Below are 19,415 nucleotides of genomic sequence, written 5' to 3' on the forward strand. Positions count from 1 at the left end.
AATCATTGAATAATTCCCTTTTATTAGTATTTTACAAACGAAATGCCGTCGGCGACGAAGGAAACAGCTTTCAAACGTAAACAAACAGTTTACTATGCTCTTGCTTTCAGAAATTCAATGGTAGCGGCACACGATTCGATAGTAGTGGCATATGATTCGACCATAGTGGAACGCGATTCAACCGTACTGGCAAGCGATTCAACCATGGGTGCACGCATTCGATCGTAGTGGCATGCGATTCGAAGCAGGCGGTTTGCGATTCGATGCAAACGGCACGAGATTCGAACGTAGATGGAAACATGTGTATATTCCATGGCAAAATATGGTAAAAACCTATCCCATATTTCATATTTTTTTCCAACAAACTGTCTCAAATATATTTTTAGCTCCCTATTCGCTCTTTCCACTATGTTTCCTTGGGGATGATAGGCAGAGGTATTGATTTTTTTAATCTTTAAGAGTGAACAAACATCTTTCATAACTTGGCTCATGAAATTAGTCCCTTGATCCGTGACTAATTCGTTAGGAGCACCCGTAAAACAAACAACATTTTCTACAATTTTTTCTACAGAAGCTACAGTTGTGGCTTCTTGATTTGCCATAGGTGTCACTATAAGGTATCTCGGTAAGGTATCTGACAAGACTTGCAACTTCTAACGTATCCTTCTATATCCCCATCCATTCCTGACCAGAAGAATAGCTCTTTGATTCTTTTTTTCATCCTTCTCACACCTACATGTCCACCTAATGGTGCATCCTGAAATTCTTTTAGAACTGTTTCAATTTCACCTCTTTCAACTTCTATCCTCTCTAAATCCTTAATGTAATTTTTAAATTTTGCTTTGACTATTTTTTTTGTTTGTTCCAACCTTTGTTTTCTTTCTATTCCCCTGTCGCTAGTTTCATTTTCTACCTCTATTTTTAATAGATTCTCCCAGTGTTCTTCTTGTGGGGTATGATCTAGGAGTTCTGTTTTCTGTTCTTGTTTGGGTTTAGAAAATTGTATTTTTTCTCTTGTTGTCTTGTGACCACTGCGACCGTATTACTGATTTTGCCTATTTGTACTTCGGTTTGCTTTATCTCTGGGAGTCTTGATAGAAAATCAGCAACCACATTCTCCTTCCCTTTCTTATACCTTATTTCGCACTCTAGGCCTTGGAGTCTTAATCGTAAACGGGACAAGATTGGGGAATTTTCTTTAAGCCGCCATATCGACACTAACGGTCTATGGTCGGAATATTTAATAAATTTCTGGCCATAAATGTAATGCTTAACGTGTTGAACTGCCCAAACAATTGCTAGCAATTCCTTTTCTATTGGATGATACCGTTTTTCAGCTCCTATAAGGGATCTACTTGCATAGGTAATTGGACATTCTATCGTTTTTTCATTAGATAGCACCGCCCCAAGGGCGTAAACACTTGCGTCAGTAGTAATGACGAAAATGTCTGTAAAATTTGGTCTCAATAACAAAGGTTCAGAAATGAGATATTGTTTAAGTGTCTTAAAGGCTTCATCGCACTTTTCATCCCATATAAAATTAGTATTTTTCTTTAAGAGTTCGTGCAACGGTTTACGAATATCAGAAACATTTGGAATGAATTTCCCAAAAAAATTGATAGTTCCCAAAAATGAACGTAACTGTTTAAGGGTTTTGGGTGTTGGCATTTCTAATATTGCCTTAATATTTGCTCGAGTGGGTTTGATTCCGGATTCATTTACAGTGTGACCCAGATATGTTATTTCATTATGCAGGAGTTTGCATTTTGAAGGTTCTATTTTGAGGTTATGTTGTTTCAATCCATCCAAAACTTTAATCAGGTTTTTAATGTGTTCCTCTCTTGATTCACCAAACACCACTATATCATCTAAATATACGAACGCTTTAACCGGTTGAATAGTATAAAGTACCGTATTCATGAGCTTTTGGAACGTGGAGGGACTGTTTTTGAGGCCCATCGGCATTCTTAAAAATTCGTAATGCCCCTTTGACGTAGAAAAGGCTGTTTTTGGCGCATCTTTAGGAGCAATTGGTATTTGAAAAAATCCGGATTTTAAATCAATTGTTGAAAAGTATTTACTATTACCAATGTTATCCATGATTTCCACTATACGAGGTATTGGATATATAAAGGGTTTTGTTATCAGATTTAGTGCGCGAAAATCAACAACAATGCGATATTTTTTTTCCCCATCAATATCCGATTTCTTCGGTATGCACATCAACGCCGCCGCTCCTGCTACTGCCGAGGTCTCTGGTGCAGTCGTCGCTAAACCCAGCGGCAACAAGTGCTCCACTGGCCTTAAAGGTACCGCTCGATGTCCTTCCTGCCCTCTTTCCTGGCCCTTCCACGGATGAACCGTGAATGGTAAAACGTAAGCGAACCACTTGCACAATGGGCATTTTAGAACAAATTTCGGGATAAAATTATTTTTGCAGAAATTGTTTGTTTTTATCGTTTGTAGTAAAGTGTTATGATAGTAAATAACATTTTATATGTAGTTTGCATCCATACCACCAGGTGGCGCTACATACAATAGTGTTTTAAGGGATCTTTGCTTTGTTTTTTTTTTAATTTTGTGTGTTTTTTTCTTGTGTTTGTTGTTTCTAATGGTATTAACCATTTTAAAATATACTGTGATGTTCCATAATATATGAACAAAACATAATCATTTTGAATAAGATAATTTTTTCTGCTTTGTAAAGGACAATTGTAGCTAATTCTCATCACTTTTACTCACAGGTAGTACAAATATAAAAAATGTACATACACAACGTAGGTGGATGCTATTACAAGCTTCTAACGTCTAGTTCACATTTCTAAAGACATGAATAAAGGCATTTAAATAATTAGATGGAGCAGGTACATTGAAATAAAGTAGTTCCCAAATTCGTAACGAAAAGCTGAACATATTTTTTGTCTTTGAAGGTTAAAATTTTAAATATGTTGTTTAAAAAAATAGGAATTACACATTTTCCTGGGCATTGATATCACACAATATTCATAGAAGGGGTAATAAAACTAAAAATCCGATGTTCTTGGTTTTACAACTATCTGAAAAATCAGAATTCAACGATAGCTACAAACAAAGTATTTACTTCATTTGTAAAGTTAAACTCTGTCTTTGTTTTAGTGCGTGTAGCTACTGATTTTGAACTGGTTAACGAATCAGAGGAATACAGCTCATTATACAAAATGTCCTTCTGGATGCATTTTCTTTCTTGCAAAATATTCTTTGTAGCATATTCCCCTCTATCCTTATATTTAGTTTGTCATGACGTTTGGGAGTTTCTTCTCGGCAATAGATGCTGGTGTATTCATAACATTTTCATGTTATGCGTATAATTTTAGAATTATTTTCCTTACATCCGTCTATAATCTGGAGCAGTACCAAAAGGTATTTGGTTCTGATTTGCTTCATTATATTTAATAATAAAGTCAGCAATACGGCCAAAGCCGTTCTTTCTGAATAATAAATTTAATAATAAAGTTAGGTTAGAATAGAAATTTACATATAAGATAAGCACATGAGCTGAAACTAAGATGCACAGCTTCGTAATGGAAATTAAAGGTAATCAAAAGCACGTAGAATATATTTTTGTAGAATACACTAAATACGCTACACTAGGCATCTATGGAGCCGCCTAGTTACGCATGTGTCTGTTTTTAGAAAAAGTTGATGTGAAAAAACTTCAATGAAATTCGCATTCGCAAACTTTCGCAGAATATTTCTTCACAGATTGATAGTATATATATTACACTATTATGTGACATATATGAGACAACGCCACTCTACGCCACTTCCATAATGGCATCAAGTCAAAAATTAAAATGATGAACATTTTCGGGAAGTTTTTTCAGTTCTTATTATATATTTTTGCAAAAAAATAACTTAACTCAAAATATTTAATAAATTATAAAGCTGCATAAATATCCTTTTTAAAATGTCTAAATTTATCAAAATCGGTTTATATTTGAAAAAGTTACAAAGGTTCAAAGTTTTCCAAAAAAGTTTAATTTTTTCTGCGTTTTTTTAACAAGTCTCGACTTTGAGAGGTCTTTTCTAGAGAACCAGAAAAGATAAAGAGCTCAAATTTGGTATTTTTCTTAGTTTAACCCTTAGTATTAAAACCTATTATTTGGAATTGCGCTATTACAAAGTTGATTTTTTGAATTTCATCCCGGCAAATGCCCATTGTGCACTGAGTCAGATGTCGAGAGTGACGCCTCAAGTTCATCTATGAACAGCTTTACGATGCTACGCTAAGCGTAAGCCTGGTCGACCATTCAAAAAGGCCACTACCACTAATAAACTCTGAATTTCGTTGCGACGGATACGGTGACAATAACATAGGAGCAGTTATATTATAGCTACTATTAACATCAACACCATATCCAGCGCAACGAAATTAGAAGCTCTTAAGACATTTATGAGAACGATGGATGTAGGTGTTATATTTCTGCAGGAAGTATATCATACAGATCTAGCGCTTCCAGGATACAATGTTTGGTCTAATGTTGACTCGTCGAGGAGGGGTACGGCGATCGCTTTACGGGACCATTTAAAATTTTCTCACGTCGAGCGCAGCTTAGACTCACGTCTGATCTGCGTTCGGTTGGAGAATATAGCCACCGTGTGTAATGTTTATGCTCCTTCGGGAAGCCAGCGTAGGGCGAAGCGGGAGGAATTTTTCAACCATACCGATGCGTTCTACCTGCGGAATGCATGTCCTCATGTCATTCTTGCGGGCGATTTCAACTGTGTGTTGAAATCGAAGGATGTCACGGGTGGGGGGAATTTCAGCCTTGCTCTGCAAAACGCCGTAAACATGGGTATGAGTGATAGCTGGGAGGCTCTCAGAGGCAACTCTGTGAAGTTTTCCTACATCACTAGTGGTTCGGGGTCACGCATCGATCGTTGTTATGTCTCCTCTTCGCTGGTAACACAGTTAAGGACTACCGATATGCATGTGCTCTCCTTTTTCGGATCACAAGGCACTCACAGTGCGCCTCTGCCTCCCAACCCCGCCTAATCGTTTGACCTAAACGATTACTGGCAGCTGAGGCCACGCGTTTTAACTGAAGGAAACCTGGAGGAGTTCAGATGCAAGTGGAATAACTGGACTAAACAGTGTCGAAACTACGGTACGTGGATTTCGTGGTGGGTGGAGTTCGCGATGCTTTAAATAAAATCATTTTTCCGCTGGACTATTAAACTATTAAAACAAATGAGAGATTCCGAAGTTTCCACTTGCACCACGAACTCCTCTACAGAGGGTTGAAGTCCTCATACGAGCGATATCTGTCTGATCCTTACGAGTTGACGAATATCAATCGTATAAAAGGTAAAATGCTTCTCCTTCAGAGACGTTTTTCCGAGGACTTCAAACGTATCAATGAAACCCGCATATGTGGCGAAAACATTTCGACCTTCCAGCTTGAGGAAAGGAGGAGGAGGCGAACTGTGATCGAAAAACTAAACATTGAAGACGGGACATCCTTAACTGATAAAGACGCGATAAATGTTCACATTAGGAGCTTCTTTTTAGAGCTATACACCACAGACAACACAGACAACACACAAACAGACGACACATTTACATGCACACGCGTCATTCCTGAGGATTGTGAGATCCTGGTGAGATCCTCTATGCGATCAAAAACTGGGAGACTGGGCTCGAAAGTCCCCTGGCCCGAATGGAATACCCAAAGAGTTTTATCTCCGCGCGTTCGACGTCATCGAGCGCGAGCTTGGGCTCGTGATCAATGAGGCACTCCGCGCAGAAATTCTTCGAAGCTTCGTCGACGGGGTCATAGTGCTGGTGAGGAAAAAGGGGAGATACCATGTCTTCAATTCGACCTATATCACTCCTTAACACAGACTGCAAGCTTTTGTCGAAGGTTATTAAACCCCGTCTCGATTGTATAATCGAGAACTGGGGAATAATCTCGACAGCGCAGAAGTGTTGCAACAAACATTGTAACATTTTTCAAGCTGTACTCTCTGTTAAGGAGAGGGTGGTTGATTTGAAGATGAAACGCAAGTGTGGTAAACTCATCTCCTTTGATCTTTCGCAGGCATTCGATCGCGTCGATAGAGGCTTCCTCTTTAATAACATGATCTCTATGGGTTTTAATCCTAGGCTGGTGAGGCTTTTGAGAAGGTTTGGTGATCAGTCTTCCTCCCGTCCCGCTGCGCAAAGCGATCGAAAACTTCTCAAACTCAAACTGCATACATATTTCACAGCCCATGGCCCATGGCTGTGAAATATTTCGCATTCAAAACTGTTGCAAAATTTATAAATGAAATATTTCAAAAGTTTCGGCGCTGAAAATTTTGGAATGAAATATTTCTTCGATCGGAATCCAAGCGTTTTTCCTGACATTTCTGCTCGCTTTTTCTAACTATATACTATATATAGTTATATATATATATATATATATAACGATAACGCTTGAGAAGAACCAGATGCAAAAACTAGATGCAGAACTAGATAAACCTTTAAAAATTAGAAAAAAATACGCCAAAGATCATCGAACATGTAAAGAATGCAAGAAGAACGCATATAAATTAAAAGTTTGATGTTATATTTGTTCAGAAAAATATTTTCTGTACAATGAATAAAGTGGGCACTTTATTTTGGCACAGTGATTTTGATCAATTTTGGAAAAAATATTTTTTCTTGAAGCAAACTTCTCATTTTTGTCATGTTTTGGTACTGCACATTCTTAAGCATATCACGAACAATGTTTCAAAAAATAAAGCAGTACAATAACTTCATTTTTCACGGAAAAAATGGAAAAAATGTAAAATTGTAAGTAGTGGCCACTTTATATTGCCGGCCACTGTATGTATAGTCTTCATATACTAAAAGACCTCGAGCAGATGATACCACACGCTACCCTCGCAATTTTTAACGGGTATAGAAAAAACGCCCTCATATTATTGCGTTTCTGCACATGGAGGAAAACAGCTCATTAACCTTTGCTCTCACCTTTACTCTTTCAATTGGATACGATATACGTGTATTGCAATACCATTCTTGATATGTGACAAGGGAGAGGGATGGTATGGTGTTGGTTTGATACACTTGTGTGGCGCGCGCTGCTGTCTTCTTCATCCGCATTACCGATATTGATCGCTGCTGTCCAATGATGATATTTCTGCTCTGGTTGCTGTCTTCTTCATCCGCATTACCGATGATCATAAACTGCTTTGCCTCCTTTGATTTGGTCGGTGGTAATATGTCAGGGCAGCCTCCTTTGAAACGACAAGCGATGGGTAAGTAATTGTTGCATACTACTAAACCGCGTAACTGAGGCAAGCAGTTTGGTAATTTTCTTTTTCTGTCTAAACATATTTTTACAGAAACGCCGGCTTTGTCGTGCGGGGGGGGAGATAGGGATCCGTTGATTAGGATACCCCGCACGACAAAATCGAGCAGTTTTGTAGCTCGGATTTTCGATCGCTTTCCGCCAAAAGCGACCCGCTGCGCAAAGCGATCGAAAACTTCTCTATCTCAAACTGCAAACATATTTCACAGCCCATGGCTGTGAAATATTTCGCATTCAAACTTGTTGCAAATTTATAAATGAAATATTTCGAAATTTTCAGCGCTGAAATTTTTGGATTGATATATTTCTTCGATCGGAATCCAAGCGTTTTCCCTGACATTTCTGCTCGCTTTTTCGATCGCTTTTGGCGGAAAGCGATCGAAAATCCGAGCTACAAAACTGCTCGATTTTGTCGTGCGGGGATCGAAAAAGCGAGCAGAAATGTCAGGAAAAACGCTTGGATTCCGATCGAAGAAATATTTCATTCCAAAATTTTCAGCGCCGAAACTTTTGAAATATTTCATTTATAACAGCCATTTATCACATCAAAGCGTTATAGATATATATATACTATATATAGCATTTGTGCTTACCCGCCATGCAATTCCCGCCATGCAATTGACAGCGATATGCGAGGGCGCGCGAGGGCTCGCACGCCATACAAGTTCACCGCACCAGAGCCCTCGCATTACAGGGTTTACCTAGCCAATCAGGCATCGCCAAAGCGTTATCGGGCGCCGTAAATACTTATTCAGGCAACGTAAACCCTCAATCGGGCACTGTCATTTCTATTCGGGCCCTGTTCAGTATGAATCGGGCAAAGTCAAGAATGAAAGCGTCCTACTCTGTCAAATCGGTGGCTCCGGGGTATAAGATCCATTAAGCCGTTAAATGATGATGATGATAAGTCCCACCTTTTTCCCCAACATAGGTTTGAGAAGGACGGAAGTATCTTTACGATAATATTACTCTGATAGGTATATTAAAATATTTTGTACGAGCAAGTGGTGGCATCGGAAAACTCTCAGAGGAACTGTTCGAGTCATACACACACCCAAGATGACCAACATAGCTTCATCAAGAAAAAACGGGTCATACTCCATCGAATACAATGGTATTCCCTAGCATCCTTTACGTAGCCCGCCAAGAACCATTAAATGGATCTGGCGCACCACTTATCAGGACACAACTGCGACATGCATATGGCCAGTTCCACTAGTGCCAACCGCTGGCCCCAGGGTCTCTGGCACCAATGACAGGCTCCAGGGCACTACCTTCCGAAGCAGGAGAATCTAATGTATCCCTTACGTAGCTCGCCAAGAACCAACTAATGGATCCGGCGCACTACTTATCAGAACACAACTGCAACATGCATATGGCCAGTTCCACTAGTCCCAATGATTGGCTCTAGGGCACTACCTTCCGAAGCAGGTGAACCTAATGTATCTGGATTTGGCCACTTACAATCATCAATGAGTGAATCCTGTTGTGACCTCCCAGACCTTGTGCAAACCGTAAATTCCCCCAAATAGATCCCGAATATCCACTTGTACGCGCGCGTGTCTCAAACCTATGTTGACTCTTTCTTATATTTTTTTCTAATTTTAATTATAGTATATAAAGAAAAATCTTATCATCATCATAAAGATCGTGATGACAACTGCAGTTACACATTTAATAATGACATGGGATATCTACACATATTTCACATTATACAGTTTGTTCAACATATATGACGCACTTACGTTTGAAATCCGGCAAGCTTCTCGCATTCTTAATTTCATCTGGTAGACTGTTGCACCGTTGAATCCCTTTGAAAAACAAAGAGTTTCTGGCACTTAGGGAATGCAAGTTAGGTACCCTTGGCTCATTTGCCCTGCGTGTGTGGTGCCGATGGATATCGGACCCCCGAACTATGCTCTCCCCCAGGTACCCAGGCAACAGGCCCTTTAACATTTTATATATGAAAGTCATGGTCTGGTACACAATCCGCTGCTCTACTGACATCCATTGAAGAATATTCAGCATAACCGCGGACGGCGTACGACGACCGCACCCCAGAATTAACCTCATAATCCGGTTTTGCAACCTTTGAAGTCTTTTGATTTGACCTTTGTTGCCAAGAAACAAAATGGATGAGCAGAAGTCAAAGTGTGGCGAGATCAATGATTTGTAGAGATGAACTTTCCCAAAAAAATCGAGATCCTTCGCCAATCTACTTATCACTCCACACTTCTTTGCCACTTTAGCGATGACCCAGTCAATGTGAGCGTGGAACTTCAACCTGTCGTCTAGGATAACTCCCAGGTATTTAGCCTGTCTAACTCTTTCGATTAGTTCCGAATTTATTACGATAGATGGAGGTTCTTCCAATACACCCGCAGACATCACCATGTAACAAGTCTTGTTAATGTTTAATGCCAGCTTTTTGTACTTCAGCCATCCATCCAGAGCGTTTAAATCGATATTCATCAGAGACTCTGCTTGCTTGATTACTTTGTGCGAGATGAACAACACAGTATCGTCGGCAAAAAGATTGATCTCACAAGCCTTCAAAACCTGTTTCATGTCATTGATGTACATGATAAACAAAATTGGTCCAAGAACACTACCTAGGGTGTTTTCTATAGGCTCTGATACAGAGCTACCAAATAAAGTTCTCTGAGTTCTTTCTTTTAAATAACTTTCGAACCAACTGAGCTCCCTCCCCACAATACCAAAACGCCTTAAGGTAGAAAGCAACAATGGCCTAGATATTGTTTCAAATGCCCGTTTTAGATCCAAGAAAACAGCAACTATCGATTCCTTCTTATCCATCAACACCTTCCACCTCGCTAGTACAAGATTCAAAGCAGTCTCACAAGAGTGTCCTTGCCGATATCCTGATTGCTCTCGGATCAACAGCTCGTTTCTGTTCAGAAACTGAACCAATTGCTCCTTAACTACTGTCTCCAGCACCTTTTCGAGCACATGCAACATGTTTATGGGGCGAAAATCTTCCGCATTGGCAGCTCCGTTCACTTTAGGAATAGGTATAATCAATGATTCTTTCCATGATTTCGGAAAACATCCCCTCTCTAGTGATTGATTAATCACCATAAGAAGGTCCTCTACGATCACATGATAGCAATCCTGTATGGTTGTTGAACTTACATTCCCTATACCTGCCGTTTTTATCAGGTTGAAACAAATGGTTTTTAGTTGTTCAAGAGTAATTTTCTGAAATCTGAAATGGCATTGTGGAGTAGCACTATCTACGTAATAGCTAGGTTCACTGACAGAAGCAATGTTTTGATTAATATCTAAAACACTGTTCACAAAGAACGAGTTTAACTTGTTGCAAATGATGGAGTCGTCAGCCTCAATCACACCATTAAATTTTACAACTGAAACGCATGATTCATCAGGTTGTAACATGCTTTTGAGGACTTTCCATAACCCTTTGCTATTTTTCTTGTGCTTGTTTATTTCACTGATAAAGAAATCGCTTCGTCTATTTTTGAGATCCCTACTATAACTGTTTCTAAGTTTAGTATACTCAGACCAATCATTATCTCTATTCGTTCTAATAAATTTTTTATACACTTTGTCTCTTTTCCGTTTAGCACGTGCGAGATCCAAAGTATACCACCTACTAGTTTCTCTAGAAACAATTGTTTTTTCTTTCACCAAGGTGCTCATTGCATGTTTCAATGTGTTCCATAACAAGTCAGCAGCCTCATCAAAATCAGATGCACCACACTGCAAGCCTTGTGCCACATTATTGCAAAGAGCATGTTTCGAATACCTATTCCAGCATTTAACTTTCCGTTGAATCGTTTTACAACGTTCATCGTTTATGTTCAAAACAAGTGTTTTGTGATCCGATATTTTCAATAACGGATTAGTAGTGACTTTGATTAAGTCAATACCACTGTAAACCTGATCAATCAATGTCTGCCTAGCAATTCGTGTGAATTCATTGACTTTTTGGTACATGTTTACTGAATCCATTAAACTTTTCAGTTTCGCAGATTTTTCAACATTTAACCAGTCAATATTGAAATCACCGACGATAATGTTCAACTTACTAAGATCCAAAAACATGTCTAACCATTCTTCCAAAATATCTACGAACCTCGAATCACTCGCACTAGGTGAGTGATACAATATGCTATAATTGCCTACCGTCATACCCCGAGAAACCGCTACACCGAGAAACAAATTACCTTCCAATGACTCGTTTAAAATCACTTTAAGGACAACGTCACTTCTGGCATAAGCTGCAATACCTCCTGTGTGACGTGAATGAGATAAACACGACACTACCTTATATCCTTTCAAATAAAATTGCTCGAATGCCTCCTTCTCGGTTACGTGGGTTTCAGAGATCAAGACCAACAAGGGTTGAGCTTTATCTACTGTCTCACGAAACATAGCATAGTTAGATGAAAGACCGGCAACATTGAATTATAAAATCTCTCTGAACCGCCCTAATTCCACCCCTCCCTGCTATTGAGAATGTTGCATTCGTCTCTCTACCTGTTTTTTAAACAGCGGGCATTCATAGCTATTGGCCGCATGTTGTACCTGTAGTTTCAGGTTCCTGGATGTGTTAGCCAAAACACAATTTACACATTTGAGAATGGACGAAGTACAATCCGACGTTCGGTGCTCGCCACTGCACTTTGAACACGCTTCCTTATTTTGGCAGTCAGTGCTTTTATGGCTAAATTGACCACATTTAAAGCAGCGCATAACGTGAATGGATCTAGAAATTTTACACCGATCAAAGCCAATATTGATTTTATCAAGTTTTGCCAGACACTTATCAGTTTCATGGTCGATTTCCAAAACCACATTATGTTTCTGGTACTTGTAGATCTTACTCTCAAACATTCCAATTACATTCACCTGTTTCTAGGGAATTCCCTCATTTTGAGATTTCAAAAGATCTACTAAGTCAGAAGAAGAATATTTTTCACTCATTCCAATTATTTTAACGCGTGCCATAGGTAAGGATGTCGAATAATCGTCTCCTAAAATGTCTTCTACTTCTTTTCTAATGCTATCTAAATTCGCCAGAGCAGGACATTGTGCATATACTTGACCGTCTCTGCATGCGGAATTCCGACAATTGCTGCTTCCTCGGATCCAATCTGGCGCTAAGGTCAGCTCTTGTCTTATCGCAAGACTGCACCACCTTAGGAACAATAACCAGTGTTTTATTATTTTCTTTATTTTTTCCCATAGGCTCCTTCACATCGTTAATTTTCTTAATTTTGGGAGTAACTTTATTGTTTCCCTCGTCAAATCTATTAATAATAGTTTGAACATTGCTGTCTCCACTATTTGTCCTTTTTCTTTTTTTCGTTACTGTAGCCCATGTTTCTAAATTTACTTCTTGCACTGTTTTGCTGGTTTGCGGAGTGTCAGAAGTTGCACGCAAGGCCACCTTCGACATTTTCGAGACTTCTATAGCGCTTAATGTTTCGCGCAAAGTTGTTTCCAACTTACGCTCCACTTGCGCGCAAAGCTCAGTTTTGAGAGTCTCGATTCCTCTCTCTAAAGCGCTAGAAATCCACACGCTCACATTGGCTTCCAAATCCCTCAGTGTTTGTGCAAGCAAATCATTTGATTTAGTTGCATCAGTATCCATATGAACCAAGCCCGCGCTTTGATCTAAACAAATGTCACACATATATACGACATTGCGGTTCTCATTAATTAATTTGACCGCAGGCTTGTTGAGTGTGGGTGTAATACACCGACGGTGAAAAATAAACCCACAACTCCCTGAACAAATTATCGGGTCATCGCTGGTTCCCACCACGGCGGAGCATTTTCAACACTCCATGACGTGTAAAAACAAATACGGGCGAAGTCTTATAAAAGTGTTTTTCTTCGCTTACCTGGTTTCAAACGCCGGCCAAAAGCGACACAAACACTACTATACTAATATGCTACTCTACGTATCTCCCGGTGTCACACATACATGGATAAAAACGGTACAAACACTTATCTACACAACAAGGATCGGTTACTGCCACCAACGGCGAGACGCTGTTGACCGCACCAATCTTTTGTTTTTTAACAATTAAATCGGAAGCTCCGGTATGTTTGATCCTTAAAGTATACAAATACAATGTTGCGTTTTGATTCACTAATTATTTGTTACAAAATTTTATACAGTTAAGATAAATTTCTATTTAAAATGTTTAAAATGACCCTCACATAATAATGATTTTGAAGTCAAGAACATTAAGCGGAATATGATTTTGCGAATTTGTAATTCATCAATCTGTGAATATAAACTCAGGCGTGTGTGCTTACAGTGAGTGGAATTAGTTTAGGAGCATTTCATATTTATCCTACGTGATATGCACATATTTTATTCATAAAAAAATATAGAAGTAGTAGAAAAAAAATTTAGGTTGGTTTCAGAAGGTTGGATGTGTTTTTTTAGAGATTAATTGAAATCTAAAGTTATGTAAAACTGGAAAAAAGCAATTAGTTTAAATTTTAAATTTATGTAATGTGTTCATCATTTTATTTATTGCCATCACTGTACTCACGATTGAAAATAAGGTAAATATTCTTCGAAAATTCAGCTATTGAATATTGAGCGCGTTTAATGTTGTATGAAAAACACTGATCGAAGACAGTTGCTAACATTTTTATAACTTCTGTGCTGTCCTATTTTTGCTATTTGCGTTGCTATTTTTGTGGAACACTGATACTCGTTGATACCAAAGCTGCTGTAAGTACCTACAAACGGATGTTTTCGTTTAAACGTTTGTTCTTAATAGGTTATTTTATCTTACAGATAATGTCGGAACAAGAAGAGCACCAAAAAAGAACCTACCGTACCACCACTAAAGCCGATAGAGAAAGAGTGATAGCTGCCCATGAAAATGGAAATCGAGTTGGAGCAATTGCAAGAATGTTAAATATGAAGCGACAAACAGTTGCAGGGATTATAAAGAAGTTCAACTTCTTTATAATCCCTGCAACTTATGAGCCTTGGTAGTTTTTTCACCCCTAGTTTTAGCAGTTATAATTATAGCACCCCGATGTAGGGATCGAGAGCAGGAAGGAAAATAAATATATATCATAGATTCGAATAGTGCAAGTAACAACCATTTCATGATGATCAGATAATCAGATAGGAACATACAAATATAAGTTTATTTAGTTGAAGATGAAAACAGTTACGATAGAATAGCGATTAACGAAAAGTATCGGCGCATTCAAAATAAAAATCAGGCTAATCGCAGAGAGAGTGAAATAGCGAGATGCGATACATCCGTTCGTACGGAAGTGTCAAAATAGGAGGATTTTCGAGGAGAGGAAGAAAATCGTCAGTCTTGTAATTGATCTTAGCAAGGATGGATGCAACTACTCGATTGGACAAAATAAAAAGCTGTTATTATTAAAAATAATATTTCGGGAATCACCACACCCGAGAGCATGTATAACGGCCAAGCTACACGTACCGGACGACATCGGACGATGCCATAAAACGTAGGACCGTAGACAAGAGATTCGCGTCGGGCCGGCCCGTGTCGGATCACAACGGGCCGATTTTGTATGGGATTTGACAGTTGGCATTAACGGATTTATGGCATCGTCCGATGTCGTCCGGTACGTGTAGCTTGGCCGTAACAGTGCGATTTGTAGCATCCCGCTGTGCAATTGACAGCGATTTGCGAGGGCACGCGAGGGCTCGCACGCCATACAAATTCACCGCACCAGAGCCCTCGCATTAAAGAGCTTGCGAGCCTTGGTAGTTTTTTCACCCCTAGTTTTAGCAGTTATAATTATAGCACCCCGAGAGCATGTATAACTGTGCGATTTGTAGCATACTAAACACCTGAATTTTGTCATTTTATATTACAAAAAACCCACAAAAATTTTACTAGTGATCTTTTAGACAAATACTGCCGCAAAAAAAATCCATGAATAAAAATCAAAGATTATTGAAAATACCATAAGATTTCGTGCAGATGATACCATTTGCAACCCTCGCAATGTTTGACTGGTACTGTTGTGTGTGGGATGAGGTTTTTGTTAACCACGATAATTCGTAAAACACTAATCTTATTCGCACGCTGCTGTTTTTCATGCGATTAGAGTACAGTTGTTCGCAATGTTTTTTTCCCTAGCAAAAGACCAATGACAGCCCCCAAGGCCTGCCACCGGCATACGGGAAAGTTTACTGGCAGGCCCTGGGGTATGAGGTACGCGATCAACATTACTTGCCAAATTAACGCATTTAAACACTCAAACGTGCTGCAATGTTAACCAATACTATTGAAAATATTGAAATATTGCATTGATCTCCCGTTCTAGATTGGTTACCAATTAGAAGCACTATATCCAAGTAATGCAATCAATGTAGAATACGATGCGTTGTTGAATGAATACGCACAGGCTAAAAACTGTTCTAATCGGTTGCATTGCTGATTACGTTGCTACCATGCGAAGTATCCTTTATGCTATCGGTGTATTGGACAAGATTTTAGTAAACGTTAACCTATTGAACATTGAGCAACGAACGGTGTACGATGTAGATACCGCAGCAGTGATCAGTTTCGGTTTGACAGAACAATGCAGCCTAGAGTAGACACACACTGGACAAATCTTTTTCCTTGATGGACCTGGTGGCACTGGAAAGTTGTTTCTACTCGAACTATTCTTGAGTGTCGCCAAAAGTAAATCGCAATCGCAGTGGCTTTGTGTGGAATTGCTGCTCTCCTACTGACCGCGGGACGTACGCAACACTCTACATTCAAGCTAATGCTTAATCTTTACGCTAACCGTTCCTGTAACATCCGTGTACAGTCAGCACAAGCTGAATTGATGCAATAGGAATCACTGATCATATGGAACGAGACATCCATGAGCAGCCACTATGCTCCAGAAGCCCGCGCCCACGATTGCGCCCTGCAGGACGTTATGGGAAATTGCCGAACGTTCGGTGATAAGGTGTTGCTGTTATGTGGCGACCTCCAACGAATACTGCCAAAAATGCTGAAGATCGGAAAGAGTTCGCAGAATTCCTGCTCCGCATCTGTGTGTGTCATACGACATACAGCAAACGACATTCCTGGGTTTCAAAAAGGCGTATGCCAAGATACCAAGATACTTTTGACAGTGAATATTATGAATTATTAACAAATAAAGGTAAGTTTAACATGATCTATCCTATTGTATATGTGGCGAATTTGAACAAATAATGAGTGAAAGTGTGAACCAAAGCTATGTTTTCTGTATGACAACGAATTGAAATAATATTATCAAGGAGCGTTTTATACATAAGGCCCGTGTCTGTGCTCCATCGGATACGATTTTATCGGAAGGCCTGTCAAAATTTTATATGAGATTTGACAGACAATGTCGGACGTGCGATTTCGTCGTACGACGGAATCAATTTTTTTTTGTTTTCGTAGGACGCCGCATCCGATTTTATCTGTCAAACTAAATGTGTGTTGTTTTGTAGGAACAATATTAACTTAATTTTTCCTTAACGTTATATTATTAAAATCATCCAAATAATCGCAATTTTGTGCGAAAAAAAGTTTGACAGCACGTGCGATAAAATCGCATGCAATGAAGCACACACACGGCCCTAACTGAAACAAGTGATGGTTTGGTGTGATCGAAGGATCAGTTTTCCAGCGTTTAATGCTACTCGTGCTATGCTTGCTCGTTCGTTCTGCCAATTTTTGATCAATACATACTAAATTTAACACTTTTACATTGAGAAAACTGTCAAATTATTTTGTGGTGCAGCTGCAGTGACTATATACATAGAATAATGAACAGAGCAATGCAGTTGTCAAGGAGTAGTTTGCATAACTGTCCATCTGGGTACTCTTCATTCTATAGTTTTATTGTGTATAACTACAATACTGATTTCAGTTCTGAAAGGGAAAATACAAAAAAATGTACAGTATCTTGATAACGCCGAAGAAAACATTTACGTCTTTGAGTAGTATGCGCAGCGCAAAGCATGCTGTCACCACCGCTGTAGTGTCCTGTGCAAAAACTTAAATTTAATGTTTTTACCTGCTAATGATCAATTATGTTCACCTTTATCATCTTGTTGATACTGTTAATGAAATTCTTGATAGCCTTTTGAACCTTATATGTTTGGCGCGTTCTTTCGATTTGTAGAAAATTAACGGGGAAAGAGATGTGATAGAGATAGGTTGCGAGATAAGACTGACTTAATTTTATTCTGTACAAATTCAACTTGAAGATTTCGTGGTAATAGTGTAATGATCCTCACTTAGCGTAGGTAGTATAAGTTTGTAGTATTAGTGTTAATAGAGGAACGCGTATTAGTTTTGCAATAGACACGGAAGCGTAAAGGTGTGTACGGAACCCTACAAAGGTTAAAAGCTCAAAAGATTAAAAGTTTTCGGCACTTTACAGTGCGTTGCAATTATATGCAAGGTTGCCACATATGCAAAAAAGTTTATGAAACATTTATGTAAAAAAGTAACGATTGGCTATACGAGTAACATTTACACTCTGTTTTTTCGACGCCACGAGAGAAAAACGTGTGATTCGTGCGGACGGCAAAATGTTCAGAGTACTGTATCTTTGAAAAATTATTTTATTATATTTACCTAATGTATTTTCGTATTTGGGTTGGTTAGGTAAAATAATTATTCTACTGGAAGCTGTTAAGAAAAGCTAATTACAGAAGAATATCAATTATTCAAAAAATGTAACACTATTTAAATTATTTATTTTCCAGGGTGAAAGTATGTCTTCCAAGACTAGTGACATATGGCAACATTTTGAAGACCAAGGAAATACGGCCAAATGTCGCTATTGTTCCAAGGCGATTTCATTTTCCAACAAATCTAGTTCGAATCTGAAGCGTCATATGAAATCTATGCACCATACTATTCCGATTCAAAGAAATGCTCCTACAGCTACTACTTCTTCAATACAATCGACAGATAGGGACGAAACTACGTTGCCTGCTGCAGGCCCGTCAAAAAAGTAGGGGGATCTTTTACGTTTCTTTGACGCAAATAAGCCGCTAACTATTGCTCAAAAAAGCTTTCAACATCGTAGAAGGAGAAAAGATTAAAAAATTCGTACGTATGTTAAATCCCAAGTATGAGGTTCCTTCTCGTAAACCCCTTTCAAATGGTTTACTTGAAAGCAATTGTCAGCGAAAATTGGCAAAACTTACAGATGATTTCATCAAAACAACATCATTAGCACTAACTTCTGACGGGTGGACCAATTCCAATAATACCAGCTTTATGGCTGTTACAGTTCATTATATAAACGATGAATCAAATCTCTGCTCCAATTTATTAGAATGTTCAGAGTTTCCGAACAAACATACGGCTGAAATATTGCCATTTGCTAAAAAGATGAACCGGAAAATTTTAAAATACACGACAAAATTCAGGCAGTTGTTACAGACAATGCTGCAAACATGAAAGCTGGAGTACGTCAGACAAAATTTCCTCATCTGCCATGTTTTGCTCATACTCTTAATTTGATCGTTCAAAATGCTGTGCAAAAGTTGATCTCAGACACTGTCGAAACAATTTTGAGATTTAAAAAAAATAGCACTGCAACCCATAAACTAGCCGAAGTGCAACAGAAAATGGGTTTCATTATCTTAAAATTGAAGCAGGATGTGTTGACAAGATGGAATTCAACATAAGACATGATCGACCGGTTTCACAATAATAAGATCCCAATTTTATCATGTTTGGATAGCATGAAATATAAACATGATTTATCTACCAAAGATTGGTTGGTGATGGAACAAAGCATTAAAGTGTTACAAACGTTTGATCACGTTACTAAAATTATTTCAGCTGAAGAATCGGTAACAATATGTTAAATGGGCTTATTATTTATACAAACTACAGCAAAAATAGAAATGCAAATGTATATTTTGATCCAGGGCCGTTTAGAAAAGGGTAAGCCATATCTAGAAAATAAGCTCGTTAACCAAGCTATTCGTTTGGATCCTCGAATGAAAGACTATAGTTTTGGGAATGATCGGAACAGGTATGAACTTACCAAAGCTTGATAAATGCTATAGTACCGTTTAAA

The sequence above is a fragment of the Anopheles coluzzii genome, chromosome 2 (genome assembly GCF_943734685.1).
Source record: "Anopheles coluzzii chromosome 2, AcolN3, whole genome shotgun sequence".
NCBI lineage: Eukaryota > Metazoa > Arthropoda > Insecta > Diptera > Culicidae > Anopheles > Anopheles coluzzii.